Source organism: Thunnus thynnus, chromosome 18, assembly GCF_963924715.1.
Source record: "Thunnus thynnus chromosome 18, fThuThy2.1, whole genome shotgun sequence".
NCBI classification, from domain to species: Eukaryota; Metazoa; Chordata; class Actinopteri; order Scombriformes; family Scombridae; genus Thunnus; species Thunnus thynnus.
Genome location: NC_089534.1, coordinates 8,523,505 through 8,540,586, shown reverse-complemented (window position 1 = coordinate 8,540,586; position 17,082 = coordinate 8,523,505). Strand labels below are relative to the sequence as shown.

Genomic DNA, 17,082 nt, shown 5'->3' with positions numbered 1-17,082 from the left:
CACAGAGTGCACCACTAGCTGAAGGTGATACAGAAGTCTTAATAGATAATAGCACACTAACTGTGCCACCTGTTTGTTTTTTTTACTTTCCACAGCTGGCAGAAGGATCTCGGCCTTTTCCTGACAGGCTTCTTGCAATTCAGCAGCACATTCACTGATCTCAGCAGGTGCAGGAATCCAGGGATTTACAGCTGTTTATTGTTCAAGACAAGCTAACGGTCTGTGAGAGCAGAAATATTAGGATGTTTAAGAAGACAGTCGTCACCGGTGAACGTTGGTGAACCAAAACAAAAGCAGCTTGGTCATAGCAGGGCACCGACTGTGTCGAAATTGATTTAAAGTCTGTGTGTGAGGGAGAAAGACAGAGAGGGAGAGGGCTGTGGAATAATGGCTTAAACTCTGATCCTGATTGTGGGATTGTGATAATGAATGCAGATTATAAATCGTGATAATATGATTATGTAAGTACTTGGAGGTCCGCAGGGTGTTGCAAGAAAAACAAGTTTCTTTTTAGTTGCATACATGCAGCCTTGTCGTCTGTGTGTGTGTGTGTGTGTGTGTGTGTGTGTGTGTGTAAAAGTGGTCAGTGCCTCCTGAGGCTGGCCAGTCACATCACAGTTTGGCAAAGCTTGACATATTTGACATACAAAGCATTTCTTATCACTATCAGCAGTCAGAGTTCCTTTTCTCTGACATTGTGTTCTGGTTGTGCTTTGCACAGGCTCGTGTGTTTTTGTGAGTTTTTGTTGAGCTAGTCTCTCACTCACCAGGAAGGGATACAAGATCTACAGCCTGCAGATGCAAAAACGAAGGTAACAAAGTGAAAGCAGCGTACACGGACAGAAAAAAAAACCCATTGACCTAGATATGTTGCATGACTGACTGTGCAAGTGCACTTGATCCTGGCCTTGGTTGAAACAACAGTCTGATGACAGAGACCAAAGGCCTGTATGGTCTGTAAAGGTCAAGTATCACCTCGGACCATTCTGAAGTGATTAGCAGTGATCTGTCACATTAGAGCCATAAAGAAAAAAAGCCATAAATAGGTTTGTTTTCTTAAGGAACACCCCTGTGCCCCACTCTCTGCGTCTGTTTTTGCAGAAATTACTAGAGATACTGTCAACACATTGCAGCATTTTGTATCCTGTAGATCAGTGTGCGGAGAGATTAACAGTAAAGGGTTAAATATTGGTAATTTAAAGCAATATTAGGGGTTTACTCAGAAATTTTGAGAAACAACAACATTAATCGTGAGTATGATGAGAATGCAGGTTGATGGATTCATAGAAGAAGCTATTAAGTTCAGAAAATTGTTTCACTTTACTAATTTGCAGTATTAAAGACAAGAAATAGACTGTTTTGAGCTTTGAGTAATAGTATAATAACCAAATACTAGACTTTAGCCTGTCACATTATCATTTTATCAATATTTGACAATGTATAGCCTAGCTCTAGTTAACTTCCTTCCCATACTAAATAGATACTCATCAAAACATTAGTATCAGCTGTCAAGTAAGAATGAGTTGATTCAGGGTTTTAAGTTAGCTTTGGTGGAAGCACATCTGTTATAGTGGTTAGGATAAGCTCGCTGCCAGGGTCTTGGTAGCCTTCAGTAAATGATATTGGTTGCCTCCACCCAGCAGAGAAGGAGCCCGCAGTGTTTGAGATTTTGCTTGATGCTCTCACATACACACTCGCTAACACTAGTTTCACACAAGCCTCAGTCACACACACAGACATGGTTCCCTTTGTATCTGCAGTGCTGTTGACATGCAGGGCTTTGGCAGAACAGAAGTGGCATTGAGCAGAGACGTAGGAGGAATTTCTACGCCTGGAGTCCCACTCTACGCAGCAATGACTGGTAGTAGCCAGACAGCCACTCTTGCCTCCTCCTCCTGTCCAAATACCAAAACGCCCTCCTTTACTTTCCTACTCGCCTTTTGCCTTGATTTGTTTTCCTCCTTCTATTGTTCTCCTCATGCTCTCATATGTGCCTTGGCAGTCTCTCTCTCTCTCTCCACCAATTTCTCTTTCTCAGCATTGACAGAAGCCTCTCCGAAAATGTTTACTGCATCCATGGACACCCCTCCCCTCCCTTTCTCCTCAGCTCCCTAAACAGAAAAAAAAAAATGACCACTGTGAGTTTTCGTCTCTGTTGCCACTGTCAGCCTCCCTCTCTCTCTCTCTCTCCCTCTCTCTCTCCACACACCAGATGTGCACTGGAGGAGGGATAGTGGTGAGTTTGTAGTGAGCAAGTGTAAAATTAGGCAGCAGGCCCAGCTGGCTGAACGAGAGGGATCACAGAGCCAGCAGCTGAACAGAGCCGAGTACTGCTGACGAGGACGAGACGCAGCGCTTCGCCTCGGTGTCACTGACTCAAGTGTGTGGCTATGTGATATGTGATGTACGGTTTGTGAGTTGAGAGAGCAACGTGAGTATTCAGAAATAAGCTGTGCTTGATGTACGAGTCTACTGAAGAGACCTTTTAGTGCGTATGGAGCGTTTGGAAGAGGGACTTGGGAGTCCTCAAAGAGCACGCTCAGTAGACCAAAACAGTTCAATGTGCTGGTATGTGAAGTAGACTGCAAAGAGCGAGGGATAAAGAGTCAATGATAGAGCGGAGGGAAGCAAGGCTGCCATTGTGGTGGTGCTGGGCAGGTTTCCCCTTCTCCACCCAGCCCACCCTCTCCTTCTAACAGCAACCCCCTCCCTACCCTCCCACCACCACCCCCCCGGCTTGTGTCCATATTAGGGCAAAACTCAGCCAACCTCCCCTCAAGCTGAGCTCAACCCCCCCAACACGCCCTGCTGTCACATTTGCTCCAGCGAAGGGAGCCTGAGGGAGACGCAGCTCCCCTAACCCAATTTTGAAGGCCTGTTTTCCTGGCCAGTCAAAACAGCAGAGGGATTTTAAAATTGGACGCAGAAAGGCCAATCGAGTTGTTTTTTTGTTTAAGCGACAGGCTGGTGTGTTTTTTTTTTTTTGTTTGTTGACGGGCTCCAGTTAATGGGCTTAACTTGAGAAGAGCTTGACCATATGCCACTTAAGGACCACTTCTCTCCAAAGTGCCTTAATATTTTTTTATTTGTTACACATCCTTAGTTTGAGTTACCCAAGATTTTAGGGTTTTTAGTTTTTATGAACGTTTTGCTGCTACTACTACCAACTAATCTACTTAGTATGTAGCAGTTTCCATTAATAGTTTAGGTTACAACGCTTTCTGAAGTAGAGCAATAAAACTAAACACTGAGCAGGTAGAGAGTATACATAGATAACAGTACCAAAGGTCACACCTTTCATGATTTGATGGCAACTTTATAAGGGAATGCTCAACAAGAAGAACAAGTAACTCAGGAAAGACAGAAGCATTTCATATAAAAAAAAGTATAAAACTGGCACTTTGAGACACACCAGTTAAACAATTCGTTTGTGCTTGCCAGTCATTTTCCTAGAGATTCCCAAACAGAAGTTATTTTGGGTCATTGGTGTTGATTTTGGTTTCCTTCGGTTTACACAAAGTCCCTCTGAGCGGAAATAGGTCGACTTAACAGACATAAGAACTACTGGGTCGGTATACAGACATTTAAACATAGAACAGGCCATGTGCTTCATTGTAACGTAACCATCCAGTCTTACTATTAGAGTGTCAAAACATTATTATTAGAAACTCACATGTGCAATAACATGGAAAGATATATAGACATATCTAGGTATAACCATATGTAATGGTCATGGTTCAGGGGTCACAGTTAAATGTGTTTTTGGCACAGCGGGGAAACATCAACACTGAATTTGAGCTCATAGCTGATAATTCCTGCTGTAAAAATGAAAGCAGAAGGCGCTTAAATATTGCACCACAGTCAATAAATGAAACTAAATGCAGTATGTCAGTACGTCATCGTAAGCACTTTGAACACTCTTAATTATGGTTGTGCACCTGCAAAGGGATAAAACACTCCTGCGGTGTTCGCTGTCACTTTGGCCTTGTCTGAATCTGCACTAGTGAAGATAGCGGCCTCTCGGGCGGAGGCTAATCTGACTTGCATGTTTGAGATAATAGTCATACACTGATGGACTGCCAGAGCGCTCTGTGGGAACTCCCACTTTTGTATTTATGTTCTGCACGTGCCATGATGTAGCCTAATTAGATTGTTGTAGGCTATTAATCTGTGATTGTTTGGTGTCATAGGGCGTACCGCGCAGAACGCCCCGTAGCGAACAGTTCAAGACGAACATGTGTACCGTTACACCCCTAACAAAGATAGGAGGGAGAAAATGCAGATTTAACACACAGAGGCTTCTTTTCTTGATTAACAGCTGTTTCGGCCTGTCACTGTCGGTTGTGGCGGTTGCTACTTGTTTTCAAAACTGTGACACCGCTGAAGCCTTTTCCTGTCCCAAGATTTGCATTTTGTGGTTCCAAAATGGCGGCAAGCAGTTAATTCAAATCCAGGCTTCACCATGACATGTTAAAATAACTTTTTATAAACTGGATACTGTCTATGCTTCATTCCATAATTACCATGTTTTCACAAGATACTGTAAATACATCGTCATGACAAGATCTTTATATCTGATTATTTGCCAAAGTGGCTGGTAGATAAACTCCCAGACAGCCAAAACGTAGAAGAAGCATTTTGCCTGGAGGTAATTTTCCTCCGTCTGGGATTTACTGTATTTGAACAGCACCACAAGCCCTTTTTTTTTTTTTTAAATGTATTTATTTATTATTGGCAGTTGTTTGTTTCTCAACATGAACAACACAAATCAGCCTGAGTAAGAGGAAGCAAACTGGAACCAGATTCCACAAACTGCAATTCAGGTTCAGCCGGCCTGGAGTTTCCAGTGTTAAAAGAGAAAGCATCAGCATTTCCTGTTACATCTGTGATTGTTTTTAATGTGCTCTTACGTCGTTAGCACGTAGAAACACTTATGTAAGTTCATAACTGCCCAGTTAAGGCTGAACGGATAAAGATGATTATACAGTTCTAGATATTGTGATTGGAATTATTAATTAATAGTGTTTGAGGGGTGAAAAACCTGCATTTTCTTGATTGTTTTAACTACAGGAGACGTTCTAGAAATATATAGAAAGTGAAAATGTTTAGTGTAGAGGAACTGTATATGTATATATGTAAGAATACAGTTGCACGCATGAAGCTGTGCAGCTCGACTTGCATGACAGAAAAAGTTCCCCTGACGTTTCCGCGCCTGTTCTTGGGGTTGAGGTTTTCGTTGCATGTAGACAGACACGTTTCCTTTTTCAACTGAGTATCGGTTTGATGAATGAAAGCTTTTACGCACGGTTGTGTGAATTCTGACATTTTCCTGTTATTCATGTGTTGTTGTTGTTGTTCTTTTGTGGGTTACGTGCGTCTTGTGTTAGAACAGTATTGAAGACAGGTTGTGGGGAGTTGCTGTCATGCAACATTGTGAAGTGAGTGAATCTTTATGGTTACTGATGTCACTATTCCTCTTGTCTTCAACCCCCCCCTCGCCCCCTAAAAATCTCCAAACCCAGAGCTCACTGGGCTGTAACAAATGCATCATCCATTCATCAGCTGTTGCCATGCAGAATGGAGGGAAGATGCTCCAGAGTTGTCACACACACACACACACAGTCATTTACTCACAGGAGGGTTGCAGTCTTCCAGCCCATTGAACCTCCATTCAGAGTTAACCCTTGTTTGAACCCTTAGAGGGTGTCTGCAGAAGGCAGATCGTACTGAGCCAGATGTAACTCCCCCCCCCTCCACCGCCCACTCTTCCATGCTCACTCCATCATTCGGTTTTCATGCCACATAGGAGACAGGCTTTTGCCATCAAAGGCGCATGCACTCCTCTATACACACACACACACACAATTTATCTCCTAACTGGAAATCACAAGCCAAAAGGTGGTCTCGCCTGGGACGTGTGCTCACTCTTTGCTCTTTACAAATTTGCACACCAACTCCCCTCGCGTGACCCGGGAGCCATGTCAGAAATACGCATTTTCGAGCGGCGGAGTTGATGCTCATTCATGTAAATAATTGATTTACAGGTTCAATCCTGGATGTCTGTGAACATAACAGCTGTCACGCTAACCGCTGTTTGTGCCAGAGCCTGCTGTTGTCAGTTTTATGGAGGATGTAACGGCGCAGCAACAGCTGAATTTGCCTCTAAATAGTCATAAAGTTTGGTCATTTTAAACAAACGAAAACTGTTCCACGGTACAAGTGTTATGTCGGCCGTTGATATGTCTCATATTGTGACATATTTTAAATGATTCAAATGACTCGAGTGACTTGAATGCTCTTTTGTGAACTCCTTTTTCAAAAACACAATAGAGTACTGTGTGTGCATTATTATGGATGGAACTAGTGACAATTGAATACCTAACCGTGTCAGTGTTATATGGAGCCTGGCAAGCATCAAGGGGTAAAATATTTTGGAAGTTCATGCTTTTGGAATTAATCCGGTGTCGCACACAAATTTGTGCTCTTTAAATAGTCGTTCATGCGCCTGAATTTGTGATTCCTGTTTCGTAAACAAGCCCACACACTGGATTATTATTGAAACTAAATGATTGACTGAGAAATGTCTTTACTTTGGGGGCAAAATATTAGTTTTCCATGATGACCACCAGTATGCCAGGTTTCCGTATTGTTTTTAGTACATCAGGAGTGGTGAGGTGTTCGATGTTTGATGTTTGCTCAAACCTGTCATGTGTACGTATTCATCTAATCGGCTTATTGTGGCTGTTTCTGGAAAAAAAAAGTACACCACAAGTAGTTAGCAGTGGCTCACCAGTAGAAAGCTTTAGATTTGAAATAGCGACAGGAAGTGTTGTGCTTGCATTACAAAAATTTAGCTGCAGCTCTGAGTGAAGTAAATATGAAGTAAACGCCAGTCCTCCCATTCATTTGAACAGGAGGTGCATGTAGGCTGTGGGCGTAGGGGTCACAGAGCTGCAGCAGCGGCCTGTGGCGGGAAAGTTGAACCAGAATCAACTTTTGGAGATATTCAACCCGGCGATCACATCAGAGCTGTACAACACTGCCATGAGGGAGAACAAAGACGTTACAAGGAAGATGGGAGGATATTTCTCTTCGTTTGATAACATTAAAAGCAAAGTTAGTCTTTGCTGACGGCTTCCCGATTCATTTAGAGAGAGAGAGAGAGAAAAGTGGTGGTAGAACGAGCTAGAGAGACCCCTGCGGAGGTCCGCCACAACGCCTGATTCGGTCTGATTACAGCCTTACCCATGATAGCTCCTATAATGTTATCACCATAATGTACCGACTGAACTATACAGGGCTGCAAAGTTATGTTTTTCCTCCAACCCTGTGCTCTAAAGCATGTTTATCATATTTGTAGCCTTTGCTAAATTTGAATTAAGGCTCATTTTGATTGTGGAAATTAAATCTAGCAGAGAAAAAAAAACATCAGGAATGGATGCGTGGGTCATGGCCTATTTCCTCCTTCAGGAAAAGAAAATGTTTTGACTAAGCGGAGAGAGGAGAGACTTGCACTAAAACAGTATGCATCCCTACACTTTTAGAGCTCTTGTTGTTTTTATACGACCGTCTTTTTCAAGGAAGCATTGTATTCCCAGTCCAGCATGACGACCTTGACTCTTGACTTTTTTCTCCGAGCTAGTCGTCTCCTCTCCTGCAGTCAGTCGGCCTTGTCAAATTCTCCCTTGACTGACTTTGTATCTGTGTGTGTGTGTGTGTGTGTGCTCATCACTCTCCCCATCACTGCAAGCCAAAAACGCACAGGAAGTTATGTTAATTCATTGAGCTTGTCCAGATCCATAGACTGATGGCTGTAGTGAAAATATGTGGAGAGGACATCCAGTATGATACAAACCTTATCATACAATTCAATAGTCTTGCTTTAAAATCCAGTTCGTTCAGGCTTATAATGGGTTTTTTTGTCGTTGTTGTTGTCCTAGTTAGAGGTTTGGGGTAATTTTTCAAGCTGGTTTGTGGCTTCGCTAAGTTCCTGTCAGCTCTCTTTAACTCACTGTTAGTAATGCCATAGCTGAAATCACTGTTTGCCAATGCAGTTTCCTGTGCGATGGCATACGCCGGCGTGATTTGAGGGTTTTTCTGCTTGTCACTTTGCATTGTGTCGATGACTCATTCACCAGTCATTCTGGTGGCTACTGTTAAAAAAAAAATCACAGCTACAAAGGCGACTGCACAGGTGAGTCAGTTCAGGTCAAATGGCAACAATAAATGTCAGCCTCAGCAACAGATGCCATTTATAGAGTACGTAGCTTACAGCTCGCAGGATACGTTGAAAGAAGTCCAAAGTATTTAAATTGAGAAAACACTCACAAAAAGAGAGCGTAAGATGTGTGTAAACGCTGTAGTTTTTGGCTTCGTCGGTAAGAAATCCACACTTCAAACTGATGTTGGACAAATATACTTTAGATTGTAATATGTGCTCACTGATTTATTGAGTACTCAGTGGTTTGAGGCCGATACGGGCTTGTAAACACGCTGTGAAAACAGCTGATATGAGAGCCAGATAAGAGGGACTCGTGAATGTTCGCCGTTATGGTCCATTTAACCTGGTGAACTGTGGAATATGAGGTCTTTTGTCCTCTTGTGTAAACTTTGGCTACAGACTGTTGGAGTAGAACATTCATTACGCTCTGTCAATGTGAAGTTTCCATGTCATACACGTTAATCCGCCTCAAAGAGAGAGCTGTACCTTTTTCAGCCCGTCATCCGCAGCAGCAACAACAGTGGAAGATGTTGTTTCTCTGTTTATATGTGGATCATATTCTTCAGTGTTGTTCAGTCAGTTACGCTCTACTTTCTTTAGTCACAGTTCGTTCCCTTCAGCAACACTGAAATGATGCTCTCCTTCTTTATGATTTGTTTGGATACACACCTCCTTTCTCTTGGCAATATTTTTTTTTCCTCCCCTTTTTCCCCCCCTAGGATTATTTCAAGCGTTTCCTCTTCGTCTTCATCACACGCTCGCGGTCTGTCACTCTCTACCCAGTAGGGTTTGCAGCCTCTTCAACCAGAAGTGAAACAGCTTTTTATCACACACACACACCTTCCCTTTTTTTTCTATACAGTAAACTATTGAAGAACAAAGTGTGTATGTTCGCGTCCCTCTCTTGGGTTCCACTCTATCATGTGCTTCCCCTGTTTTTAACGGACGTCTCTGTAGTCGCCATGGAAACGGATAGCTTTTAGGCAAGGCCTTGCAGGCGGGATGTGTGGTTGTTGCATGAAAGGAGGCTGTTAATGTTTTCATGCGAGTGAGTGTTTTATATCCGTGTGGGCGGGTGTTTATAAAGGAAAACACCACAGCTTAAGTCGGTCACCATAATTCATCGACACATGAGGGTTTAAACTTAAGTGTCAAAGGATTAAACAGAATGGCTTTTTAAAATTTTTTATTTGTCTTTATCACTCCTGTTTGTACTGGTCCAGGCTAGTTATTAAAACAGCTTTGTAATGGAAGGTCATAGTGTCTCAAATTATAGTCCGGACAGGTGAAATCTGTCAGGAGAAAGAGAAACAGTCGAGCTGTCATGGTGTTCATGAGCAAAGCTGCAACATAGAGCGAGATAAGCAGCCTCAAGGCCAAACAGAACATCGATATCGGATGATTCTGCAAAAACCCCACATCAATTACAGCACTTTAAAATGTTTGTGTTTCAGGTTTCTGAATGAATTTTCCCTTCAATATGTGCTCACGGCAGCTATATCAAGGTACGGTCGTGGTTAGAGGACACTAACTTATTACTCACTTAAAGTCATTTGCAATTACAGCAGCAGCTAAATGTCTAAAGGATTCAAAAACACTGATGTTGTTTGATATTTTAGTTCAGGGTGAGTCAAGAGACGTCAACAGATACGATTTGTGAGGTGATGAAAACTTCTTGTTTGTTAATAGATAACATGCTTTAAGTCAGGATGTCATATTCTTGAACTCTCATGTTCAAATACATTACTGCTCTCTTCTTTTTAGAGCACAATCATACTGGTTAATAGCTCACCACGGTACATAATGGCCTGTATTATTATTATGTGTATTATTCCTGTGGTGTCACTGGAAAATTCCATCCTGGCTCTCGATTGATGTTTCCTGAAAAACATGTTTATTTTCTTGGAGTCTGCACGTGCCTCCCTTCTCTGTCTGGCTCCACCACCTGCAGGGATGATTGACAGATTTACTAGCTGACGGACTACTAAACTGACTGATTCATCTGCTTACTGCCTGGCTCGATGTATGGCTCGTTTACACTCATCGGGCTAACTTACTGGCTAAATAACGAGCTGTGTGGATGACTGCTCGGCTAGCTAACGGCTATTTGTTTAATCTGGAACCATATCTGCCGGCAGAGTTTGTAAATGGACTCCCTGGTTAATTGAATGAATCATATTCCGTGTCATCCTGTAAATGACTTGACTGTCTGGCCTGCTGGAAAACCAAAGGAAATCCAGCCACGTTCGTCAGAAAGAGGAAGTGAAAGAAGTGAAAAGGGAAAAAAAAGAAAATCGAGGAGGGGAGGGGGGAGAAAAGGGAAGATAACGAAGCTGATGTGCAAGGAAAGAGAGAAGTTGAGTGTTTTAACAAGTGAAGTGAGTGTGATGGTGAAGTGTCTGCTCTCATCAGCGCTCAGTCTGTGCTGTCCACATGGTGTTTTGGCAAGTGTGTGTGTGTGTGTGTAAGAGGTCCAGAAGGGACATCTGAAGTGTGTGTGTGTGTGTGTGTGTGTGTGTGTCTATGGATATAGCGTGATAGCGAAGAGGTGAAGTCCACTCATGTGTCAGACCACAGGGAGCTGCCACACACTATCATGCCCTTTTAAGGAGAGTGTCTAGTGTCCCTGTGGGGCCTCCATCCTTCCATCCATCCATCCATCCATCTGCAGCATCCCACCTTTTTTTTTTTTTTTTCCCCCCTCGCTCTGTTGCTGTTCAGGTTCTCCAAATGGAGAGACGGGGAGAGGGGGGGGGGGGGTCAGCACAGACCAGTGAAGACTACTTCCTGTGACAGATGGGGATGAAGAGTGTGTCTTAATCTTCAGTCTCAATAAAGATAGTTTGTATAAGTGACATTTAGTAGCTGTTCATTAAGAGCTGATTGTTGCACTACTACTCATAGTACGTGTGTGTGTGTGTTTGTTTGTTTACATTAAATGCAACATTAGCTTGTGTGTGTGTGTGTGTGTGTGTGTGTGTGTGTGTGTGTGTGTGTGGGAGAATATTTACACAATAAGGTGTATGCTTCCTGCTGCCCGGTACATTCACTACTTTGCTTTCATGTGGATAAGGGTGAGTTTGTTCTGTAAATACGTGTGTGTGTGTGTGTGTGTGTGAGACACTTTTCGCTGTTTTTATTTTCAAGCTGCTAAAGTTCATCATGCAAACAGGAAGTTACTGTGTCATTAACTTTGTGTGGTTTTGAAACAAGTAGTAGTATCCATGCATGTGTAATATATAAAGGCTACTCCAGCTTAGAGTCTTGTGTATACGGGGGTCATACAACTAAAACATGTCAAGCCACAACACAACATGTACATGTAAGATGTGGTAACCATCCACAACAGAGTATGAAAAAAACCCCATTCTAGCCACTTATTTTATTGTAATTCAGAACTACACTGAAGAAGATACATCTACTCTCATATTTTTACACACTCTAAACTTGTTTTAGGACGACACCGGTCCAAAGTTTTGTCCAGAAACTGACTTTAACACCAGTAATGTGACTTAGCTGATGTCCCAGAGGTAAATCAGTTCCTGATTAGATGGCAGGACTCTAAGCACTGGGAGAACAGCTTTTCCAAATGATTATTATTTTAATTGAGAACAGAGTGAATGATTGAGTGTTTGCAGCAGAAGAATTTGACCTTATATTTAAGTAACCTGCTATTTTGTGGAGGGAAACGTATCCATTACAAAACGAGAGCACAAAATCAATGAAAGTAATTTTGTAAAGGTTACTGTATAACTGTTATGAATGATGAGTTTTAGATGATCCTTTTTATATATATATATTTATTTTTAAATTTGACTTTTAGCACCTGGAATGAGAGCCTGCTACATATAAAGAGATGTTTTTTCCAAGGTGAACATTGTAATAAGTGTCACATTGAATGTTCATTATGCTCATTTCTCCTACAGAATATGACCACGGCAAGTAGTTATCTATTTTCTGTCCTGACCCTGGAGGGAGTCGCGTTGCATCCCAGTGACCATTAGCAGCTGCCGCTTGTCACAGGATATTTAATACTCGAGCGAACACGCGACAGACAGAAGCTTAATCAGCTTTATTTCGGACATAACAGACAAGGGTGTAGGTTTCAGTTTTGAATAATTCAGTGGTGTGCTCTGTGATGTGGGGAGGGGGGGGAGGGTTGTATTTGTTATCTGAATGCTTGTATGTGTCGGGAGAAAAGGGGAAGTCGGTTAATGTGGACAAATGCTGTACCTGTCTGACTATCCCGTGTATGTGTGTGGGATGAGTGTGCATGCGGCAACACACGCACACTCACACACAGGTTTACTCACTTTTGGGGGTATTTACACAGACTTACATTAACTTCCTGGAGACCCTAAACTGAACCACTGACCCAAAAATCAGTGTTTTACCAATTTGGGACGCCGTTTTTGTCCTCAGTTGCACAAGTCGTCCTCAATGAACTGGTCTTAAGTCTGGTGTGTGTCCCTGAAATACACACACACACACACATGCATATTTTTAAAACATGCTGTGTGATTGTTTTTCTTTCCCGTATCACCTCTATTCAATCCGTATTGATTTTAACATTTTTTTTCTCTCTTCTTTCAGAGACAAAGAGAAAGCGGATGATATAGACAGCAACCCGAGGTCCTCCACCAGAGAAGGTACATAAAACAAACACACACACACACACACACACACACACACACACACACACAGAACAGAGCAGAACATGTTTTCGGGCTAGTACATTCATGTTTCAGTAAGACTGCACTGTAAGCACATCAGCCCAACAACAATGCTACGATGTAGATGATTACAACGGGGATTAGCCTGCACTTGTTAGTGCAAAACTTTCTCCCTCAGAGGCTGTTGAACTGCTCGTCCTCAAGGCTCTTAAATGTCTCTTTATGGTTCCCAAAACTTCCATAACTTTCCCACATAAGGTACCCAAAGATATACACATCATACAGTTAAAAGTTTGCAACAACTTCCACTGCTTCCACAGAAGATTAAACATAATTCTGTGACTTTACAAGCTTTTCTTGAGGATTTAAATGAGCATTTTTGTATCAGTGAAAAAAGGGCTGAAGCCTGCAGATGTCAAATACCATGTCACACTGGTAAATGAAAACAAGAATATCATGAGCACAACAGTTGTTTAGCTTGTGCATGTTTAGAGCTGCTTTTCTCACTGCAGAAATGATAACAAAATGTGTTTTTGCTTAAATGTTACACAATTTTGGGTTTGGGTTTGTCTTTTGCGAAGAAAAATGTTCCTCATCCAGAAATTCTGGTATTCAAACACTTTGATGCTTCTCTGTCCACATAGTTGGTTTGTAGGTTTATAACACTCAGATTAGATGTTAAAATACTGTTGGCGTCTGATAATCTGCTACTTTAAATGATTTCTACCTTTCACATAGAAGACCAGTATTAAATGTTGTAGTAATACGATATACCATTTGGTTTGTCTGTCAGCTCACAACATGATTTCTCTCTCAACAGAGGTTGTTTCCAAATTCCAGAAAGCAGAGGAAGGCAATTTAAACGTGGCACTCAACATGGCGCTCTATGCATTTAAAGCACTCGGTGCTTGCTTTAATTATAAAGCACAAATAACCTGCAGCACAGCTTCATAGGCACTTTTTTTTTTTTTTTTTTTGAAGCAAGAGGTTTTAAATTGAGGTTAAAAGAGGACAGCGGGTCTCACTGTCAGTTTCTGTCACTGAGAACAATTTGTGGCACCATACAAGTGTAATGGAAAGGCATTGGTCATTGATCAACACTGACAAGTTGACTGACAGGATAATATTAAGTTCCATTTGAAACTTTCAATTCATTTTGCATGTTAAAAGTTGGATTAGTAGTTCCAAACTTTTCTCATCAGGTCTTCTTGTAGAGAGCGACATAAAGGGAAATATGTATGTAATTCATAATTTTTTTTTTTTTTTTAGTTGCACCGTCAGTGTCTTTTTCACAAAAGTATCTCTTTATATGGTATCCTTTACGTGCTATTCCCCTTTAATCGAACCCATGTCAGCCAGCGGTTGATGCTATGGGAAAGGGAAAAGTCAAAGTTTCCACGCTTTCAGTCCAGGCCATATAGATAAGTGGTTGTGAAAGAGGAACCGAGCAGACGAGAAAATTCCCTGAGTAGTTTTTCCTTCCCTGTCTGGTATTAAGACTGAAGACTAAAGACGGTAAAACCTTGTGTGTGTGTGTGTGTGTCTGGGAGCAGTTTATGGCTCTGTGAAGCTCAGTAGATACTAACAGTCAGTCGGTCTGCTTGTTATCTTGGGCGAAGGTGTTAACTGGGTGTGGGTTGAAGGCCTAGTTTGATTCATACAAAACGGTCACAGGTTTTTTGTTTGTTTTTTTGTAGATACCATTCAAAGACTGCAGTGTGCAACTGTAGCTCAATAAACACTACTGTTAAACCACTGAATGACACAGAATTACATAAGTACCAAATGAGGTTAAGCTTTCAGGTCAGTCCATGCGGTCTCTCGCTCAGTCACTCAGGTCGCTCTGGTTCTCTCACCCTTTTTTTTTGTTTTTTTTTTTGTTTAGTGAGTAGTCGAAGGCTGATAATAGCATTAAATGAAACTACCATCCCTCCTCCTGACCTGTGTTCGGTCAGAAGGAGGGTTTTGAAGCTAGGTCAAATGATGAGCCCTTTTTAAACCATGTGCCTGACATGTTATCAAGAGTATTAATAAAGAATTCATGAGCGAGATATGAAAGATGGACTAAACATGACAACTCGTGAGAGTTTATGTGGAATATTTAATGCATTTAGAAAGCTCTCTGTGAGATAGATTCAAGGCTTTCACAGAAGCATTACCAAAGTCTGTGCTTTATTGTTCACTATAAACCTTTTTCACAACAGACGTTTTTTTGAAAAAGCACAGGTGTGATCAGTTACATTAATCAATAACAAATGCGTTTAATTCGGGTGTTATGGCTTACGGGGGACTCTTAATGGAACAGAGCGATCATTAAGGTTATTAGTTACACCTGCGCCGCTGTGTCGACTCTGCTGTGAAAACTTTGTTGTGACGTTCACGCAGGAAATTGTGTGTTTGCTGTGTTTTGCTTCTTCTTTTTTTTTGACCCAAGTAGCATAAAGAGGCTGACACAGATGTAGTTCACTCAGACAGGGAAAAAAAACCCAACTGTTCTCATGATGTCACTCACTATTCACAGTTCATGCCGTCTTTTTTTTTTTTTTTTTTTTTACTGCGTGCACTTTCCTCCGAGCGTACGCTATATCTTCAGCTTGTTTGGGGTGGAGGCCTGCCTATTTGTTTCATTTCCGTCTTGGCTTCACGAGAGACGAGAAATAGTAGAGAAGGCTGCTGGAGCTGGTTTGTTTACCTCAGGGGGGAAATAAAGCACACACTTAACTGCAAGTTAACTGTCGCAGGGTTTTATTGCAGGCTTGAATTGGCACACACACACTTCGGCTTGTTTTACTTACGGACTTTAAGAATTCTGGTCAGATTGCTTGTGAGTCAAGTTCCTACTCTGCAGAGACTTTGTGATAAACTATAGAGTTCGTCTTGACTTTTGTACCTTGCAGCTGCACTAGAAAACAGCTGCTGCATGTATCATTCTCCTTGTTAAGTCTTACTGTCATCCATAGTGTTAGCTTGATTTATGTCATGTTTTGTCCTTTATCTTTAATGTTCTGAAAATGTATCTTACATTTTTTTTTCTCCGTGGAAAAGTTGGAAACTTCTTTTTTTTTTTTTTTTATTGCTTTCTCTTTCTTCCACATCTGGAGACACAGATATCAAAGGCTCTTGTCTGGTCAAAGTGTTGCTCTGAATTATGACTTTCTTCATGAACAGTAGCTTTAACATACCAGAATGCAATGCAGCTACATTTTTGTATGACCTCACTGCAATCATCGACACTCCCCTGGTGTTCACAATCTAGTTGGCTCACAAGCTAATGTTAATATGCAAACACACATTCAAAGATTCAAAGCTATAAATTTGTTCTATTGAGGTTGTAAAACGTGATTCTGCTGCGGTGTGGGAAATGATAAATGAATCATATTCAACAGTGTGAAAGATTTTCCTTTAGGGATTACTTAAAAGCTTCTAAAGTGACACACTTACTGTAATGAATGTTTCTCAAAGCTGATATTTCTTTTATTGGTTTTATATTAACCAGACCTCTATCATCACATGGTCTTCGGTTTCCCCTTTAGATGTTGCTGAGAAGTCCTTGAACAGTTATCCGTGATAAACTGGCGGTCAGTTTTGGCGGTTAAACTGACACCTGTAACTGGTACCCGAGGGTAGCATAACCAGTGTTTGGCTTGAGATTAAGGCGAGTGAGACTCCTGAGGAACTTGTTTTAGCCGCAGGTTAAGGGTTCGTCTGGAAAAATCTGGCTGCAGACTGACTACCGCAGCACATGTACCAACATGACACCATTTCAATCCAGCTCCTGTCCCTGTTAGTGAAACCTAAACCAGCACCGCCCCCTGCTGGTGCAACCTCGTAGTTAATCAGCGTGATTTCATCATGGCTGCATGAAATCTGCATGATAATCAGACGCATTATAAGGTTTCTAATTTTCCTAGGATCAAATATGTTACAGCAGGAAGCAGTAAGGAGGCTGTTTTTACCCAAGATTGTCACTTATGGAGGAATGTATGAGGGAGCGCGATATGAGGAATGAATAGCATGATTGAAAAATAGTCAACAGCCTGCTGGAGGCTGTGCAGAGAAATGCGGTGTGATTATCATGTGCACACTGCAGCACAGTGTCTCTTTTGTTGTCACTTCACACTATGACTTAAGTCGGGGAGGGAACTTGGATCTCTGTGTGCGAGAAGAAAAGCCTGTGTGCTTTTACAC

At 41.7% G+C, this 17,082-nt stretch overlaps 1 protein-coding gene across 4 annotated transcripts in view; it reads left to right on the top strand.

The window, feature by feature from the left end:
- fam49a (family with sequence similarity 49 member A) overlaps positions 1–17,082 on the top strand; it is a 35,697-nt gene that overhangs the window by 9,818 nt on the left and 8,797 nt on the right. For 2 of the 4 annotated variants that reach the window (XM_067573418.1, XM_067573421.1), the window contains exons 2-3: positions 96–167; positions 12,815–12,870. The gene's annotated coding sequence lies outside the window, so the exon portion shown is untranslated. The remainder of the gene's footprint in view (positions 1–95; positions 168–12,814; positions 12,871–17,082) is intronic. The other 2 variants (XM_067573417.1, XM_067573420.1) reach the window with 1 other exon arrangement.